Here is a 20,586-nt window from a genome sequence, read left to right as displayed (position 1 = left end):
GAAGGAAATTTCTATAATGTCACAAAACGAATTTTTCAAGTTTGAATACTGATTTGGAGTTGGATTTGAGTAAAATTAGTATGGTTGAACTTGTAATTGAATGGGTTATCGTATTTTGTGATTTCATCGGATTTCAAGATGCGGGCCCCACGGGTAATATTTGGGGCGTAATTTCGGATTTTTGTGAAAAATATTAGCATTTTGATATGGAATTAATTCCTATAAATTGTGTGGACTGAATCAAATTAATTGTTTTTAGATTCGAGCTGTTCGGGAGTTGATACACGCATAATGGGATTTGTGGAGCATTGTTTAGCTTGCTCGATATTAGATTCGGCTTGTTCGAGGTAAGTAACTCTTCTAATCTTGGAGTTGAGGGTATGAACCCTGAATATATGTATTTTGTGAATTGTTGGGAGGTGATGCACATGCTAGGTGACAGGCGTGTGGGCGTGCACTGTAGAAATTATGACATAATTATTTCTGTGGAAATTTTATAGTTAAATAATCTTGGCATTTTCCATGCGATTTTATGTGTTAAAGAAATTGAGTTGAAAAGCATATTAAAAATCATGTTGAGGCTACGTGCCAGTATTATTGGGACCCACATATGTCATATTGCTGTGAATTATTGTGTTAAATTAAAAATTCATACTCAGTCATATTCATTTCATTACATATCATATCACAGTCTCTGTTGTTATGTATTGATACATCATATCATTATTTTGGGCTATTTTTATGACATTGTGAGCCCGAGAGACTGGAGAGATTGATGACTGAGTGAGGCCGAGAGCCTGATTTATGAGGATATTTATGGAATCGAGCTGCACACTACAACATGTTGCATATTTATGGGATCGGGCTGCATGCCGCAACATGTTTGATATCGGCCGAGGGTCTGATTGTGAGGATGAGTATGGATCGAGGCTGCCCGCCTACAGCATATTTTATTATTATAGCACGTGAGTTGTCCGTGCTATACGTGAGTTGTCCGTGAAGTACATGAGTTGTCCGTGCAGATTATAGCGCTTGGGCTGAAGGAGCCCCTCCGGAGTCTGTACACACACCTATGAGCGCAGGTACCTACTGAGTGCGAGTGCCGAGTGCCGAGTGCTGAGTGACTGAGAGGCAAGAGTGATTGTGAGGTATGCCCTAGTGGCAAGAGTGATGGTGAGGTATGCCCTAGTGGCAAGAGTGATTGTGAGGTATGCCCGAGTGGCACAAGTGACTGTGAGCTTTGCCCGAGGGGCTGTATATGAGTGATGTTTTGCCCGAGGGGCTGTTTATGATTTTATCACTGAGTTGCATCGCATTGGCATGCACACATGACATATAAGCATAAAGAGGTATTTTCTCATGTTGTACTGCATCACATCATTCATGATTTCTCACACATTATTTTTACAGATGGGCATAGTGATGCATTTGTTTTACACGGGTTATCCGGAAGGAAAATGAAATATCTTATTTATTATTGAAAAGATTTTTGGGAGAAATTATTGTTTTCAAACTATTTATATTTTTGGCAACTTCGGTAGACGATTTGGGTTTTCACTGATGTATTTGAAAGGAAGAACTATTATTTTTGAAATCATGATTTGGCTGAGCATTTTATCTTTAAGTTACTTCTGGTATTATTTGCTTTATGTTATTATGGACTGTTGTGGACTATTGGTTATGGACCCGACCTTGGTAGAAACTTGTCACTACTTTCAACCTACGGCTAGGTTTGTTACTTACTCAGTACATGGGGTCGGTTGTACTGATACTACACTTCTGCACATTGCGTGCAGATGTTGGCTGTTGTTGTTGCTATGCTTGATGGTTGCGGGACTTGAAGATGTACCTGCGTTCCTGTTGTAGCTGCCTCTTGTTCAGGGTAGCCTTAGATTTATAAAAGCTCTGTTTATGTATTATTCAAACAGACTATGTATTTATTTCATTTCCGCTTTGTATACTCTATTCTTAGAAGCTCATAATTTGTATTACATGTTCTTGGGGATTGTACAAGATTTAGACCTTTATTCACTTAAATTGCTTTAATAATTATTATTGAAATTGGATAGTTGGTAATTGGCTTACCTAACGGGATGGGTTAGGTGCCATCACGACTAGTTGGATTTTGGGTCGTGACAAGGTGGTATCAGAGCTCTAGGTTCATAGGTTCTACAAGTCATGAGCAAGTGTCTAGTAGAGTCTTGCGGATCGGTATGATGACGTCCATACTTATCTTCGAGAGGCTACAGGGCATTTAGGATATATACTTCCCATCTTTCTTTCCTTATCGTGCGAGATTGATTCAGCTTGAGACATAACTCTTTGAATTCCTTCCACGTATTCGTATGCGCACATGAGCGCTCGGTATCAGCTGTGCATCGCCGGCTTGTGATTTTATGAATGAGGTTCAAGATGTGTATTCTGTGTTTTGGTGATGGGCCAGTCTGGAGGACTTGAGGCCAGGTTTAGACCGCAGCTTAGGCTCGGTAGCTTCAGTTGTAACCTGTATATTTGGACTCATATGTCCGATAATATCCCTATGAGTGGAAGTTGTGGCTCGATGAGCGGTGGAATGGCTTTATGATGAGTATGATGTAAATGCGGGATGTGTTAAGACAATTTGAATATGACGTGAAATGTTTTCTTGAAATGTAAAGGAAAGGCCATTAGGTGCTTGATTTTCGAATTGATGTGGCGTACAGTCTTTAGTATGAATGTTTTGAAGGGTTTTTCACATTGTTAAATTTTGGGGTAAAACTAAATTCTCACGTCTGGTTAATGAGTTTGGACTCAGATAGACCAAGTGATTGCATAGTAATTGTGAATGCGAAAGGGTATAACAAGATACCAGATTGAGGCTAAGCAGGTGGATTATCCCTTACGGAGTAATCTATGTAGGAGTATTCCTTATGATGTGAATGGAGAGTTTTTTTCTGCCGACGGGGTGTATGGGTGGAGATTTGAATCTGAATCTGGTTGAGAAAGTTGACTTGTATGTTAAGAGGATGAATACGAGCTTAGCGGATGATTGAGGTATTTTTATGGTTGGTGTTGTATGAACTTGGGAAGAAGTTTCGTTGGACTGACTATGGCATTATGTCAGTAAGAGAGTATTTGTATTGTGTGTTATGGAATATTTTAATCTATGGCTTTGAGCCAATTGGGGGAGTCTGCTATTGACAATTTGATTTCATGGTTAGGTGTTAAATTTTAATTTTGGTCGGAGGCATACTTGTGGGTTGGCTATGACTTGCAGAAGTTGAGATCGAGGATGACTCAAATAAGGAAATTCCTGGTTAATGATTATATTGCATGTATGAGTATATGAAATTCGTGGGATGAGTGAGTTGTTATTGGTGAATGACGTAGTGCGCACGGAGTATAAATTTGATTGGCGGTATTAGAGTAGAGTTACTTCTTTAAGTGTTGTTGTGCTAATGGGGCGCATGTCTTTTAACCCATTTGGGCGGTGCAATTAGATGTGAGCAAAGTGGGTGACTCCCGAAAAAATTCCAGTGGATTTGAGAATTATATATAGCAATTGAGAATGTTTCCGGACTTGTGTATGGATTCTACATTTTTGTGTAAGGAAGGTAAGAACAACAATTTCAAATTCACATAAGGTATTCTCAGAGTGAGTGTTATAGTTGTGGTATTTTTGAAGGTGCTTAAGAAGAATACAGTTGCTTATGGGCCGTAGGGCGTTGTGGCTCTATGCTAAGGTTTGTAGGGTGAGTTATGGTTAAAGATCGTGGTATTTTAGCAAGAAGAAGTATCAATCTGAAGACAAATTCGGAAGGGACTCGGAGAAAATATAATAGCTGGGTAGTAGGTTGGATCAATATGGTAATGGATATGATCGGTTCTTTGGGTGCTTATGACGTGGGGGTTATCTACTGGTGCTTTGTGGCAATACACCTAGACTTGGCGACCTGCGTGGCCTGACCGAGTTAGAGGAATTTAGTTTTAAGAGCTTGATTATTTGCAAATGGATCCCAAAATATTCTTGATGGTTTCTACCGGTGTGGAGAACGCGTTGTGTATTGTGATTTTCTCCTGGAAAAAAGCAAGAGAAAGGTTTCTAACTAAAATGGTATGTAAATTATTGGTGACTCAAAGTTAATAATAAGATTCTTGTGCTTTTCACATGATGGCAACATAGATGTTATGTGTTGTACGAAAGCTATATTTTCATGTGCAAGGTGGCAGTACAGTCTTAAAGAGAAGGTAACGAATGTTGGACAACATAGACAGTTTCAAATAACTAGACGAATACTATTACTACTTGGTGTTGTATGAGAAAGGGGCAAACTTCAGAAGGCGCATTGTATTTTGACTTACAGATGTATAAATTAGTATTGCGGTACTTACATGGTTGATAGACTATTGATATTCAAATTTTGTCAAGTTGTACGGAAGAACTTTTAAAGTATTTCTCGTGGGATGATCGTGTATGAGAGAGGTGTTAGGCATTCGGGCGGTGGAGATGGAATCAAATATGGTGATTCGCATGTTCAATGGATTTGGAGATTGGGAGTTCATAGGAGCAGATTGTTCATGGTTGTGAACTGTGAAGTTGTGGCCCGGGCTAGTCAGATGATAGAATGTGTTATGATTCAGTCATTTTGGATTTTCGAAAGAATTTATATCTATTTATGGGTAACCCGAGTTGATTTGGCGGTCCATTGGTAGGCCCAATTAAGATGTGTATTCTACATCGAGCCGGAATGGTTGGCTCCATACTGCTATTGTTGAGGGATGTGTCATTCGGGTGATGTTGAGCTTATTTGTGTTCTGAGATGATCTGTGAGTTACTCCTTTATGCTACGAGGAGTTGTGATTCATTGGTTATGTGCACAAATAATACGGTTCTATTTGAGCTTTATAGTGAAATTTGAGTGTGATGAGTATTTGGGTATTGCATGATCGATTGCGTAATTGTTATGTTCTTTCAGGTTTTGTGGGGCATTTTTATCATTTGCCTCTCCGTGGTTATTGATTTTGAGCAGGGTGGCTCGGGGTATATAATATGGACTAACGTTTGGATGGGGACACCTATTGTAGTGGAGCTATGTTAAGATATGAACCTTGTGTTAGAATCGGATGATGGTTCTACGGTGTATGATGAATTTTTAGCGTTTCGTTGTGGCGGTACTTGTTAATCTTGTGAGGCAGTTCTCTCATTTGAGTCATTTTCATGACTGAGTACATTTGAATTGTTGCATATTGGTGCACGGATGGCATGGGCTGTGGATCTGAGTTATATTGGTGCGGCATATCTGTGAAATAGTTGTATTTAGTAATATAAGGTCATTGGACCTAGAATGGGTACTATCAGGTTCGATTACGGTATGTTCAGAAGTATAATATTGAAAGTCAGCTCATAAAGAGATTATGGTTCTGGTTGGGGCGAGAGGGCTCCGTGACTTGTTGATCTGGTAAGTGGTCATAAAATTTCGCATGTTTCATTTATTATCAACAGTGTACGAAGGTTTTGGGATGAGATTTGGTTCGATATGGGTTTAATACTAGTATGCGGTTGGTTTTGGAGTAATCACTGCAATCAGGAACGGTGCTACGAGCATGCGAGTTGTGTAATATGTTGGTTGATTATATCTGTGGTTATAGTTATAGCTCGATGCAACTTGTTCTGACTTATACGGTGTGTATATGTAAGATTTGTGTCTTGAAAGAAATTCTAAAGGTTGGAAATTAAATTCCAAGGTTTATAGGCTAGAGTTAAATTAATGAATTCAGTTGGATTATTTTGTCAAGCCTATATGGAATAGGGTGATGTGGGTTTACCCCCGGGTACGTGTGTGGTAAGATGGAACAGTGATTTGATGGCTTGGAAACAACTCTTGGCATGTTCGAGGACGAACGTATATTTAAGTGGGGGAGAATGTAACGACCCAGCCGATCGTTTTGAGTATTACAACCATGCTTCCCCCTTTACTGCTCAAATTGTACTTTACAGTTGTTGTGTGAATTTCCGGGGTAAATGGTTCGGATCCGGTGAGGTTTTGGAATTAATTGGAACACTTAGTTTCAAGGTTTAAAGCTTAAGTTAAAATAGTGACCGGATATCGACTTATGTGTAAATGATCCCGGAATAAAATTTTGATGATTCCAATAGCTCCGTATGGTGATTTTGGACTTAGGAGCGTGTTCGAAAAATTATTTGGAAGTACGTAATGGAATTTGGCTTGAAATGCCAAAAGTTAAATTTTTGGAAAGTTTGACCCCGGGGGTTGACTTTTTGATATCAGGGTCGGAATCTGATTCTGGAAATTTGAATAGGTCCGTAATGTGAAATGTGACTTATCTGCAAAATTTGAAGTCAATCAGACGTGATTTGATAGGTTTCGACATCATTTGTAGAATTTGGAAATTTAGAAATTTATTAGGCTTGAATCCGTGTGTAGTTCGTATTTTTGAGGTTGTTAGGTATGATTTGACGCCTCGAGTAGGTCCGTGTTATGTAATGGGACTTGTTAGTATGTTCAGACGGGGTCCCGAGGGCCTTGGGTGAGTTTCTGACGGTTAACGTATCAAATTTTGGACTTAAGGAAATGCTGGAACTGCTGCCTACTGGTGTGATCACACCTGCGAAGATTTTGATGGCAAGTGCGAAGCCGTATATGCGTGAAATAAGCCGTAGAAGCGGCCAAGAGTGGGTCTGGGCAGTGCTCGCAGGTGCGAGGAATTTTCCGCATCTGCGAGGCCGCAGGTGCGAAGGTTTTGGCGCAGATGCGGACTGGGGCTGGCCTAGGGCGAACGCAGGTGCGAAGGATTTGCGCATCTGCGAGCCTGCAAATGTGAGAAGGGCGCCGCAGATGCGAGGTTTTGAAAGGTTGGCATTGTCTGCAGGCGCGCAATTTGTTCCGCAAATGCGGATGCTTAGGTGCGAGCCCAGGCACCGCATGTGCAGAAATGCCTGGGCAGTGGTTAAAATGAGGGTTCCAAGATTTTTTCTCATTTTGGACATTCTGGAGCTCGGTTTGGGCGATTTTGGAGAGGAAATTTTTCACACAACTTGGGGCAAGTGTTCTTAACTCCCTTGTGATAATATTCCATGGATTAATCTTCATTTTTTGTGTAAGATTTTCTATAATATCACAAAACGAATTTGTCAAGTTTGAATACCGATTTGGAGTCGGATTTGAGTGAAATTAGTATGGTTGAACTTATAATTGGATGGGTTTTCGTATTTTGTGAGTTTCGTCAGATTTCGAGACGTGGGCCCCATGAGTGATATTTGGGGCGTAATTTCGAATTTTTGTGAAAAATATTAGCATTTTTATATGGAATTAATTCCTATAAATTGTGTGGACTTAATCAAATTAATTGTTACTAGATTCGAGCTGTTCGGGAGTTGATACGCGCATAATGGGATTTCTGGAGCATTGTTTAGCTTGCTCGACATTGGATTCGGCTTATTCGAGGTAAGTAACTCTTCTAATCTTGGAGTTGAGAGTATGAACCCTGAATATGTGTATTTTGTGAATTGTTGGGAGGTGACACATATGCTAGATAACAGGCGTGTGGGCATGCACTGTAGAAATTATGACATAATTATTTCTGTGGAAATTTTATAGTTAAATAATCTTGGCATTTTCCATGCGGTTTTATGTGTTAAAGAAATTGAGCTGAAAAGCATATTAAAAATAATGTTGAGGCTATGTGCCAGTATTATTGGGACCCACAAAGGTCATATTGCTAGGAATTATTGTGTTAAATTGAAAAGTCATACTCAGTCATATTCATTTCATTGCATATCATATCTCATCCTCTGTTGTTATTTATTGATATACCATATCATCATTTTGGGCTATTTATATGACATTGTGAGCCCGAGAGACTGGAGAGATTGATGACTAAGTGAGGCCGATGGCCTGATTTGTGAGGATATTTATGGGATCGGACTGTACGCTGCAACATATTGTATATTTATGGGATCGGGCTGCACGTCGCAGCAACTTTGATATCGGCCGAGGGCCTGATTGTGAGGATGAGTGTGGATCGAGGCTGCCCGCCTGCAGCATACTTTATTATTATAGCACGTGAGTTGTCCGTGCAGCACGTGAGTTGTCCGTGCAGATTATAGCGCTTGGGCTGAAGGAACCTCTCCGGAGTGTGTACACATCCCCAGTGAGCGCAAGTACTTACTGAGTGCGAGTGCCGAGTGACTGGGAGGCAAGAGTGATTGTGAGGCATGCCCGAGTGGTAAGAGTGATTGTGAGGTATGCCCGAGTGGCAAGGAGGCTGCGAGAGAGGTGCTAGGGGTCTCGACGGGCGTCTCTGGTGGGCACAAAGGAGACTGGTGGTGGAATGAAGTGGTCTGAGGTAAAGTGGAAGCAAAGAAGCCGGCGTATCTGAAGTTAGTTGGGAGCATAGGTAAGGAGGAGAGGCGAGTGTGCATGGAGAGGTATAAGGCAGCTAGGAAGGATGCGAAGCTGGTAGTCACAGAGGCTAAGACTACGGCTTATAGTCGTATGTACGAGGAATTGGGGAAAAAATGTGGGGAGAAGAAGTTATTACGGCTGGCCAAGTTGAGAGAGAGGAAGGATCGTGATTTGGACCAAGTGAGATGCATCAAGGACGAAGATGGTAGAGTATTGATGGAAGATGCCCAGATTAAGAGGAGATGACAGACTTACTTTCATAAACTTTTGAATGAAGAAGGGGATCGGGATATTGTGCTAGGCGAATTGGAGCATTTCGAGAGTCACCGTGACTTTGGGTACTGCAGGCGTATCGAGGTTGAGGAGGTCGTGGGAGCTATGCGTAAGATGAGTAGGGGCAGAGCGACCGGGCCAGACGAGATTCCGGTGGAATTTTGGAAGTGTGTGGGGAGAGAAGGTTTGGAGTGGTTGACTAGGTTGTTTAATATTATTTTTAAGGAGAAGAGGATGCCGGATGAGTGGAGGTGGAGTACGGTGGTTCCATTGTATAAGAACAAAGGTGATATCCAGAGTTGTAACAATTATAGGGGTATCAAATTACTGAGTCATACCATGAAAATGTGGGAGAGGGTGGTTGAAGCGAGGGTGAGGATGACAGTATCTGTATCCGACAATCAATTCGGGTTCATACCGGGTCGTTCAACTACAGAAGCTATACACCTTGTTAGAAGGTTGATGGAACTATACAGAGAGAGGAAGAAGGATCTGCACATGGTGTTTATTGACCTAGAGAAAGCGTATGACAAGGTTCCTAGAGAAATTCTCTGGAGATGCCTGGAGGCAAAAGGTGTGTCGGTTCCGTACATTATGGAGATTAAGGACATGTATAATGGGGCTAAGACTCGGGTTAGGACAGTAGGAGGCGACTCTGAGTATTTTTCGGTTATAATGGGGTTACACCAAGGTTCTGCGCTCAGTCCGTTCTTATTCGCCCTGGTGATGGACGCGTTAACACACCTTATTCAAGGGGATATGCCATGGTGCATGCTATTCGCTAATGACATAGTTCTGATTGATGAGTCGCGAGCCGGTGTTAACGAGAGGCTGGAGGTTTGGATACAGGGGAAGATGGAATATCTGGAGTGTAAGTTCAGCGCTGAGCCAGGGGAAGTGGGCGTGGATGTGAGGCTTGATTCGCAGGTCATCCCGAGAAGAGGTAGCTTCAAGTACCTTGGTTCGGTTATCCAGAGGGGAGGGGAGATCGAAGAGGATGTCACACACCGTATTGGGGTAGGATGGATGAAGTGGAGGTTAGCATCTGGAGTCCTGTGTGATAAGAGAGTTCCACCGATACTCAAAGGTAAGTTTTATAAAGCGGTGGTTAGACCGGCCATGATGTATGGGGTTGAGTGTTGGCCCGTTAAGAACTCACATATCCAAAAGATGAAAGTAGCAGAAATGAGGATGTTACGGTGGATGTGCGGGCATACTAGGATAGATAAGATTAGGAATGATGATATTCAGGAGAAGGTGCATGTGGCTCCCATTAATGACAAGATGCGGGAAGCGAGGCTTAGATGGTTCGGACATATTCAGAGGAGAAGTCTAGATGCTCAAGTACGGAGGTGTGAGTAGCTAGTTGCGGAGGGCACGAGAAGAGGTAGAGGGCGGCCTAAGAAGTATTGGGGAGAGGTGATCAGGCAGGATATGGCGAGACTCCAGATTTTCGAGGACATGACACTATATAGGAAGATGTGGAAGTAGAGTATTAGGGTTGTAGGTTAGGAGGTACTTGAGTCGTGCCTTACTTCGTACCATTGTGGGACTAGCCATGTAAAGTTTTTGTCTAAGATAGCTAGTGGCAATGTTGTGGCTTACTATTTCGTTTTTCAGTACATGTCCTATTTACTAGCTATCGTTTTTTCTTTGCATCTTTTTTCTAGATTTCATGGTGTTCCTATTGTTCTTATGATTGTTGTGGTGATACTAATATTTACTAATATTGTCTCCCTTTGCTTTGCATCTTTCTTCTGGATTTCATGGTATTTTTATTTATCATATGATTGTTGTTGTGATACTAATATTGTCTCCTTTTTGTCCTTTTGTCTTTTTTTTGAGACGAGGGTCTTTCGGAAACAGCCTCTCTACTCCTTTGGGGTAGGGGTAAGGCCTGCATACACACTACCCTCCCCAGACCCCATTAGTGGAATTTTAATGATTTGGGTTTTCACTGATTTATTTGAAAGGAAGAACTATTATTTTTAAAATCATGATTTGGCTGAGCATTTTATCTCTAAGTTACTTCTGGTATTATTTGCTTTATGTTATTATGGACTATTTTGGACTATTGGTTATGGACCCGACCTTGGTAGAAGCTCGTCACTACTTTCAACCTACGGCTAGGTTTGTTACTTACTTAGTACATGGGGTCAGTTGTACTGATACTATACTTCTGCACATTGCGTGCAGATGTTGGTTGTTGTTGTTGTTGTGCTTGATGGTTGCGGGACTTGAAGATGTACCTGCGTTCCTGTTGTAGCTGCCTCTTGTTCAGGGTAGCCTTAGATTTATTAAAGCTCTGTTTATGTATTATTCAAACAGACTATGTATTTATTTCATTTCCAATTCATAACAACATAATAAAAGTGCTAAAAGAAATAATTCAGAGATAAAATGTCAGCTCGTTCACAGTTCCAGAAAAATAGGCACGTTTTTCAAGTATATCAGTGAAAACCCAAATCTTTTATCGAAATCATCAAAAATATGAGTAAGTTTGTAAAACTATGATTTTTCTCAAAGCTTTCAACAGGTAAATGTTTCATTTTTGAATGGCATGAGGAAAATACATCTCTATGCCTATATGTCAATATGTATGTGAAGTCATGAATGACGCAATACCGTACAACATGAGGAAAATGCATCTCTATGCATGTATGTCAAGTGTGCATGTCGAATGCAATGCAACATAGTGATAAAACCATATGCATACTTGATAAGTGGGGATTTTAACTACTTATTAGCGCCTTTTAGCTTTTATTTTAGTCCAAAATCGTTTAATTGTGTTCCCGAAAACTGATAAAATGTGCTAAATTGCAGGAATATTGGAAGATAGACTCTCGAGATTAAATCAAACTCAAAAAGGAGTAATCTAAACTCAAGGCCATAAAAGACACAGAAGCTCAGAAGTGCGGACCGCAGAATATCATCTGTGGCCGCAGATGATGAAGAAAAGGGGCACTAGATCTTTGTGCAAAGTGAGGTCCGCATGCGGCCGCAGAAGATGACTAGGAACAAAAGTTCAGAGAATGTATATTCCAAGTCTCCCAGAAGTGCGGTCCATACAGGAATTGTGTGGCCGTAGAATAAGTGCTACACGGCCGCAAATGTAATTGTGTGGACCGCAGAAGAGCAAGATACGATCGCAGTTACGATTCTGCGAACCACAGAAAGAAGGCCTCGCAGCCGCAGATCAGAATTATGCGGCCGCAGATCTCCAGTACCTACAAGTTGAAGAAATATACGGACCGCACATGGAATTGTGCAGCCGCAGATTCTCCTAAAGGGCATTTTTGTCCGAAATTTCTAGCCTTGTATAAATAAACGAGTTTTCATAATTTTAGGTCAACTTTTGACATCAACAACTACAGTAGTTGTGTCTCTTTACTTCTTTTAGTAGTTTTTCATATTTTGAGCTATTTTAACATAGATTTTATCATTTTAATCTTGCAATATGAGTTTAATTATCATTTCTTCTTCTTTTTCTTCAATTTCAAGCATGAGTAACTAGATTTTCACTAGGGTTATAACCTAACCCTAGTGTGTAAACCTTATGGGTGTTTAATTTAATGATTATTTATGGTTGGGTGTTTATTATTTAGCCTTGTTCATGCTTTAATTTGTGAAATTAATGGTTGCAAACATTAGTTCATGCCTATTTGACTTGGTCTCTACTTGAGAAAGAGAGACTTAGTCTAGAAAAACTTGGCTAACAAGAAATTGGGTCAATCGAGAGATTGATAATCCCAATTAAAGGGTTCAACGTAGAGATAGTAATAACTCGACTTGAGCTTTTATCAACCGTTTTGTGCAATACCCATTTGGACTTGAGCAAGCCAAATTGGGCAAAATCATTCTCTGAGAATAATATCTTATAGGAGGATAATATTTCTTAAGGACACACTATGCATTCAGTGGGCTCGATTTCATTCCGAAATTTATTTTCAAATTCTGTTTTGATTATTTCGAAATTCTACTTTACTTCTGATTTTCTGTTTCTGTTTTCTGTTACAGAAAATTTACTATTCCATAATATTGTAGTTAATACAGATTGATAACATTTCAAACACCAACGTTCGATATTTTAAATATTAGAATGAGAATAACATTTGATCCATATGAGTTTAGCCCAAGCCTCAAACCTAATATCTAAAAGGAGAAGCATTTTGACTGTTGCATTAGTTGACTCTCACTTGAACTATTAGCATTTTTTTTTTTAAAAAATTAGCATTTGCGATAGGCGGATATAGGATTCTCAAATCTCAATATGTAGTTCTTTTAATTACAGTAGAAATTGCAAATACTCCTTTCCAAAGTTCTGATCATCAAAGACGCGGACACTTCATTTTGTTGCAAGTATTAAGACAGTTCTTTATTTCTCTATAATTAAGAAAAACAATCCCTTTTTAGTTACCCAAAAAAAAAAAAAAAAAACCATCCCGCCTTTAAAACACAATCGAACAGTACTAAATGAAGTGGTTATCGATTATAAAAGGCATTTTAACTTGATTAACAAAGATTCACCCTCTTTTATGAATTCTTTCTGCCAAAAGCACTGTCAAACACCAATAATATATTTCCTGTTATATTATCTTTGTTGTTTTGAAAGAAATACCTAGAAGGGCTGACAATCCAAGAGTGTAAAAATTGCACCGGCGCGTTATTTGGTCGTCCTCATTTAATATGTACTCATTTTTTATTTTTTTTTAACTTGTACCTACTTTTTAAACAGCTTCAAACATTTTCCTCCTCTTTCTTCTTCTTCTTCTTCTTCTTCTTCTTCTTCTTCTTCGGTGAAAGTGATTTTATATGGAGTTTGTGAACATATTTGAAGGTAGTTTATGATATTTTACAGTGGTGAGTTATTGTGGCGCTTTATTTTTACTATTGCTTAGGGTTTCTTCTTCTTCTTTTTCTTAATTGCAAAATGGGTTCATTAGATTTATTGTTGTTTTGACAATTGTTTGAGATTTTTTCTTGATGATATTTGGAGGTTATGTTTCAAAGTTGAGCTCATTTGGAGTAGATTTAGGTATTAAATCGTATATTGGATTGTTAAAATTCGAAAAATAAATTTCTGTTTCTGGACAAATTGCACTTCAGGCCTATCTGGCCTTAAGTGCATGAAAGTGTTGGTTGCACTTCAGATCTTTTGGCTTTAAGTGCATCTGAAGTACAATTTTTCACTTCAAACTTATTGGCCTTAAGTGCATGAAACCATTGGTTACACTTCAGATCCGATAAGTCTGAAATTAATCATAAAGTGAGTAGGCTTGCAATTCTTTTTGCAAAGTGAATATAGGTTCAATTGTGACCCAAAAATCTGGTATAGATGCAAAAGCCCCTCCAAAAGTTTAGTTAAAAAATCTCATATGAGCATAGCTTCATTTAGTAGACAGAGCTAGTGTGTAGGTGCAGCCCATATCACTTAGGCAGTCCATCAGTTCCTGATAAGATACAGGCTCAGAAATTCAGCCCATTATGAAGCAACCCTCTAGTTATCAATTGGGCCCTAGACAAGTCAATAATCATAAGGCCTGTTACTATGAAATCTTACCAAATTTTATTAGGAAAAATGACACTGTATAGCCGCTGTAAAAATAATAGTCGAAAAAATATATAAAATTTGTATATTTTTTGTATATATATATATATATACACACACACACACATTATGTATGTTATATATAAAAATTATATAAATTTTATATACTTTTTCGGCTACTAAATATAAATAGTTTCTGGTGCGGGCTAAAAGTGATAATATCTCATCCTATTATGTAAATCGAATCCAATAAAGAGAAAGTAAAAGAAGAGCAAAAGCTGCTCGTCCAGAGTCAAGTATTTGGCATGAATTACACAAAAGTACCTGGCATGCATTTTTTTCTATATTTCTCTCGGAAATAAAAAAATATTGAATGCAATTCTTAATTTAAAGAGGTTATTAATGTTTTTTTATTTCTATTGAATTGGTGTTTTTGTACGGGCAACTGCATCCTGAAAAAACTAGGGGAAAGAGCGAAAACATGAGAGAAGTAGGAGCATTTTCATCTTCTATTGAAATAGAATTAAGTTGTACAAATACTTTGTGGTGTTACCTTTTGTACATAGTAAATTCTCATAACGTCAAGTAGTTAGATTCTTTTTGTTTATTAATAATTATTCTGAAAGAAAAAAGAAAGTTGGCGGTTTGTCTCAAAGTGATTTAAATTGAGTTTGTTTTAAGTTTTTATACATCCTTGACACTATATATATCATCTGTCAGTACAATAAAGAACAAGTCCTATTGGTAAATTCAGGTGGTCAATTTGGAAGGTATAACACTAGTAAAGGCAAGCATGAATAGGGAAAAGTCGGAAGACTAATATAATGTACCAAAAATAGTAAACTTCTTATGAAATATAGCTCAAAGTCACAATATAGAACAAGGAAAAATAAGCTAAGAGATATAAAGAGAAAGAGATGAGAGATTCTTATTTCTTCTTCAATTGTGTGTATTTTTCTATCTATTACAAGGCCTTTATATAGGCATGAAAAGTAAATAATCACTATTACAAAATATGTCATTGAACATGTTATTAAACATTTGAGAGGAATATCATGGGGGAGGTTATGGAGTTACAATCATAACTCCATAATTATTAGAGTATTGGGAGTTATGGAGATAATGGAGAAGAGTAGACATCCACCATAATTTAATTTTTCTATAACACTCCCCCTTGGATGTTCATAGATAATATGCCTCGTTAAAACCTTATTAGAAAAAAAAATCCCAATGAAGGAAAAAGAGTACACATATTTAGAAATACGCCTTTTGGTTGCCTCGTTAAAACCTTGCAAGAAAAATCCAGTGGGACAAAACCTTGTAAGGAAAAAGAGTACAGTGCATATTAACTCCCCCTGATGAGAGCATCAATTCACAAACTTGAGCCTTCGCATCCCAATCTTATACATTAGTTTCTTGAAGGTTGACGTTAGTAGAGATTTGGTGAACAAATCAGCCATATTATCACTTGAACGGATCTGTTGCAGATTTATATCACCATTCTTTTGAAGATCATGTGTGAAAAATAACTTTGGTGAAATGTGCTTTGTCCTATCTCCTTTTAGTAATCCTCCATTCAATTGGGCTATGCATGCTGCATTGTCTTCATACAAAATTGTGGGTAGTTTGTCACACTTCAAATCACATTTGTCTCTAATAAGATGTATTATAGACCTCAACCATATATATTCTCGACTTGCTTCATGAATAATAATTATCTCAGCATGATTAGATGAAGTAGTCACGATTAATTGCTTAGTCGATCGCCAAGATATGGCAGTGCCTCCACATGTAAACACATAGCCTGTTTGAGATCGAGCCTTGTGTAGGTTAGATAAATACCCAGCATCGGCATAACCAACAAGATCGGGATTGCAATCATTGCTATAAAATAAGCCCATATCGGTAGTCCCATTTAGATACCACAATATGTGTTTGATTCCATTCCAATATCTCTTTGTAGGAGCAGAGTTATATCTTGCTAAGACATTAACTGAAAAAGTTATGTGAGGCCTTGTAATCTTAGAAAGATACATTAGTGCACCAATTGCACTAAGATATGGTACTTCGGGACTAAGAAACTCTTCATTATTTTCATGAGGTCGAAATAGGTCTTTATTTATATCGAGTGATTTCACAACCATCGGGGTACTCAATGGATGTGCTTTATCCATATAGAATCGCTTTAAAACAATTTTAGTGTATGCTGATTGATGGACAAAAATTTCATCTTTCATATACTCAGTTTGTAGATCAAGACAAAATTTTATCTTTCCAAGATCTTTCATATCAAATTCTTTCTTTAAACATTCTACTGCTGTAGGAAGCTCCCCAGAAGTTCTAGTGATATTTAAATCATCAACATACACGGCGATATAACAAATTCAGATTCAGATCATTTTATAAAGATACAAGGACAAATTGAATCATTCTTGTACCCATCTTTCAACAGGTACTCACTCAAGCGATTATAGTACATGTGCGCTGATTGTTTCAATTCGTATAAGGATTTTTGAAGCTTTATTTAATAAATTTCTTGGAAACCTTAATATGCTTCAAAACAATTTAAATCCTTCAATAATTTGCATTATACACATATCAAGTTTTTCATGTATTGCCAGATTAAAACCTGAAATGACTACATCCACCACAGGAGAAAATGTCTCTATATAATCAATGCCAAGATATTTACAAATCTTCTTGTGACACAAGTCGTCTTTATGTCTATCGACTTGACCTTTTTTTTTTTGCACAAGAACACATTTATAAATCCACTGGCTTTATTCTTCCAGGTGTTGGGACTATCCGTCCAACTTTATATTTTCAGGTGAAATCAATTTTTATTGCGTATTTTTCATTTGGCCAATCATTTATCTGTCCAAATTTCATGACAGATTTGAGCTCAATATCCTCGTCAATATTAATAATATTGAGGGCTACATTATATTAACAATATCGTCGACGATCATTTTATATCGGTTCTATTATTATTCAATAAAGACATAACTTATTGAGATATCTTTATCTCATTATTTTCAGGTACCCGAGCCTCTCCCATGAGGTCTTATGAAGTGTTATGTCGTGGTGCTGTTCTAGAGCACTTGCCTCCTTATTATGACCATCTTGAACATTTGCTCCTCTCCTTCTTCAAGGAGTTTTATCTTTGGAACTAATTAGTCTATTATGCTTCATGCATGCCATAGCTCTATTCATTATGAACTTTATTTTATTTGGAGCATTAGCAGCTGAATATGACATTTAGTTTTGGGTCAGCAAATACGCCTAGCAATATTTTGCAAATGAATTATCACTTGAACTTCAAGTTCACATTTTCTCATACGAGGATCTAGATGTACTCATAATAATTCATTACATGCATTACTTTTTCAGCAGCCCATTTTTTTCCTCTATTGCTGGGATCACCAACACATATCCCTAGCCTTATTTGGGGATCCATCTTTGTGCATTGTGGTGGAACGATTAAATCATATAGCACATTCATATTTCTAGATGAAAATTATTTGGTTCCTGACCCTGAATCGATTGTGATAGGGAAAACTTATCATAACTTGGTTAGATACGTACAAGTGTTGTTGTATATTAAATAATACATCACATACTAAATTTTATTTTGGCAGTTTTATTCTCATAACCAATGGTTTAGTTATAATTAGAGGCATACAATTTTTGTTAAACCAACTTGGATTTAAACCAGTATTATCAAGATAAATTATCATAATTTATATTTTGGAACTGTACTCTAATAATTTAAGCAATCAATCTTGCAAAAGTCAAACTACAAGTTGATAACAAATGCACATGTGACCATAGAATAGATGCATCTATTAAAATTATATAATAGTAAACGACCCACATGGCAGGTGACTGGGCTCATATATTTATCACCTTTTATTCATTCCAGAAATCAAGGGATTCAATCCCAACTTTAACTGGTATATCATGAGAGTAAGCAGCACAAGAGAATTCTTGAAGAATCTTATATTTCTTTAATATATGCCAATGTAATTCTCAATTAATTTTTCGCATCATAATTGAACCGAGATGGTCAACCGGTCATGCCAACTAATATTTGTTTCAGTAAACCTCTAGTTTACTTGTGACATATAATTCCATCATCATGCTTATATTTGTGTAGTTCAAATAGAAAGAATATTGGGTAATCTTTCATATTTACCCGTTATGATTATAGAAATATGAAGATATTCAATATTCCTTTCATTTATAGTCTCAATATGCCAACCACTTTGACTTATACATTTGAAACTCAAAAAGTTTCTTTTGAGACTTTACAATATCAATGTCGTGAATAATTTTATTCATCCGGGTAGTAACAAATTAATTATTCCAAAGCTCTTAACAACTTTTGTACTACAAGATCTTTTGTCACACCATTCATATGGTAAATTTCTCCTTGACGGAAAAAATTATATCATAATAAATTGGCGTGGTCAAAATCATCATAAGCAAAATTATTTCTTGCTTTAATTTTGCCTTTAATAACCTTTTATAAAGCACAACAAAATATTTTTTGGCGTATCACATGTACGCGACCAATGACATATTTATGTAACCACACAATATTAATTGTTCTCTTTATTTCACTCAAATCTCCCTTAGAGATGAGTTGTGTGGTATTCATTTAATCATGCATTGCATGTCTTTATTCATTACTTTTATCATATATTGCCACATTCACCTTTAGGAATGGGTCTGCATTCTCAATACTTATCACAAATCACATTCTCTTCGAGGAATGGATCATAATCAACGGCGTGCTTTATTATTTTTCATACCAATTTGATGGTAAACATTGCCTTCACATTTTGAAGGACTATTTTGAGAACCCTTATTATTCTCCTTTTATAATCATAGTGATGATTATTATTATTTTGATCTTTGGAACGCCCACGTTCATTGTTCAACCACTTATCTTCATTTAGACTTATTATGCGTCGCTACCACATTCACTTCAAGAATGGAGCAAATCAAGTGGGACAATATTCATGCCTTTTCATGAAAAATATATTATTTTTCTTTAGTCATCATTATATCATCAATATGGTATAGTGGGACTCAAACTTAATGTCTTACCAATATAAAGACATGTTAGGCCATAATGAATTGGGACTCAAACTCAACTCTTATCATCATGGAGCATCAGGACTTGATCTTGATGTCTTACCCTCATGGTGTATTGCGACTTGAACTCATTGAAATAGATATCATTAATAGCAAATGACAAAAACAATTTCAAATACGAAGGAAATGCTTACCTCTTGAGTTAAACTCTTCATAATGTCATTTGGATATAATTCTCAACAATAGACTATCGTTTACTCAAATCAGCTAAGTAATTAGTGTCAAACATATATATGAAAATATAAAATAATATTTAAAATTTACATGTGGTCTTTGCTGCAATCAGCTTACTTCAAGATGAAAGTGATATGACCAGAACATTAAAGAAAAATGATGTATCAAATAGAATAATATAGTACTGCTAGTTACCATGCATTTTGTGGAAACTAAGTATTATGCTCTCTAAAAAAATAAAGAGATATAGCAGAACATTTAGGTTAATCAGGGAATCAAAAAAAAAAAATAGGGGACATACTTCTTTGATAAGAACTATCATCAATAAAAAATTTGGTGTAGTACATACTTCTTGTACTAATATTTTATCTTATTAAAATAAAATAGTTACAAGTAGTATTATTATTATATTATATTTGACAGTAAACTAATGTATAATCATTATACTAGGCATACTAAAATCGTATTATAAGGTAAAACCATAAGCATACATAATAAAATATAATTTTAATTTTGTAGATTATTTAGTATACCGCATGCCACCTATTATTTAGTTCATAAAAATTTAACAAGGTGACATCCTTAACAGCCACATAAATACTAATTTTCTAATAACCAGACCATTGCTTATTCCAAATATTGGTATAAACTTATTTGGTTTAAAGCTCGGACTTGTTGTTGTAGCAGAAAGACGTGCTTGTAACACAGAAGTGGAATTCAACCTTGAGGTTAAAGACTTCATGCTGATAACGTGTTATGAAATATAGCTCAAAGTAGCAATATAGAACAAGAAAAAACAAGCTAAAAGATATAGAGAGAAAGAGAGGAAAGATTCTTATTTCTTCTTCAATTGTGTGTATTTTCCTATCTATTACAAGGCTTTTATATAGGCATGAAAAGTGAAGAATCACGATTGCAAAATATGTCATTGAACATGTCATTAAACATTTGAGAGGAATATCATGGAGGAGGTTATGAAGTTACAATCATAACTCCATAATTATTAGAGTATTGAGAGTTATGGAG

Source organism: Nicotiana tabacum, chromosome 17, assembly GCF_000715075.1.
Source record: "Nicotiana tabacum cultivar K326 chromosome 17, ASM71507v2, whole genome shotgun sequence".
Lineage (NCBI taxonomy): Eukaryota > Viridiplantae > Streptophyta > Magnoliopsida > Solanales > Solanaceae > Nicotiana > Nicotiana tabacum.
This window is presented reverse-complemented; position numbering follows the sequence as displayed.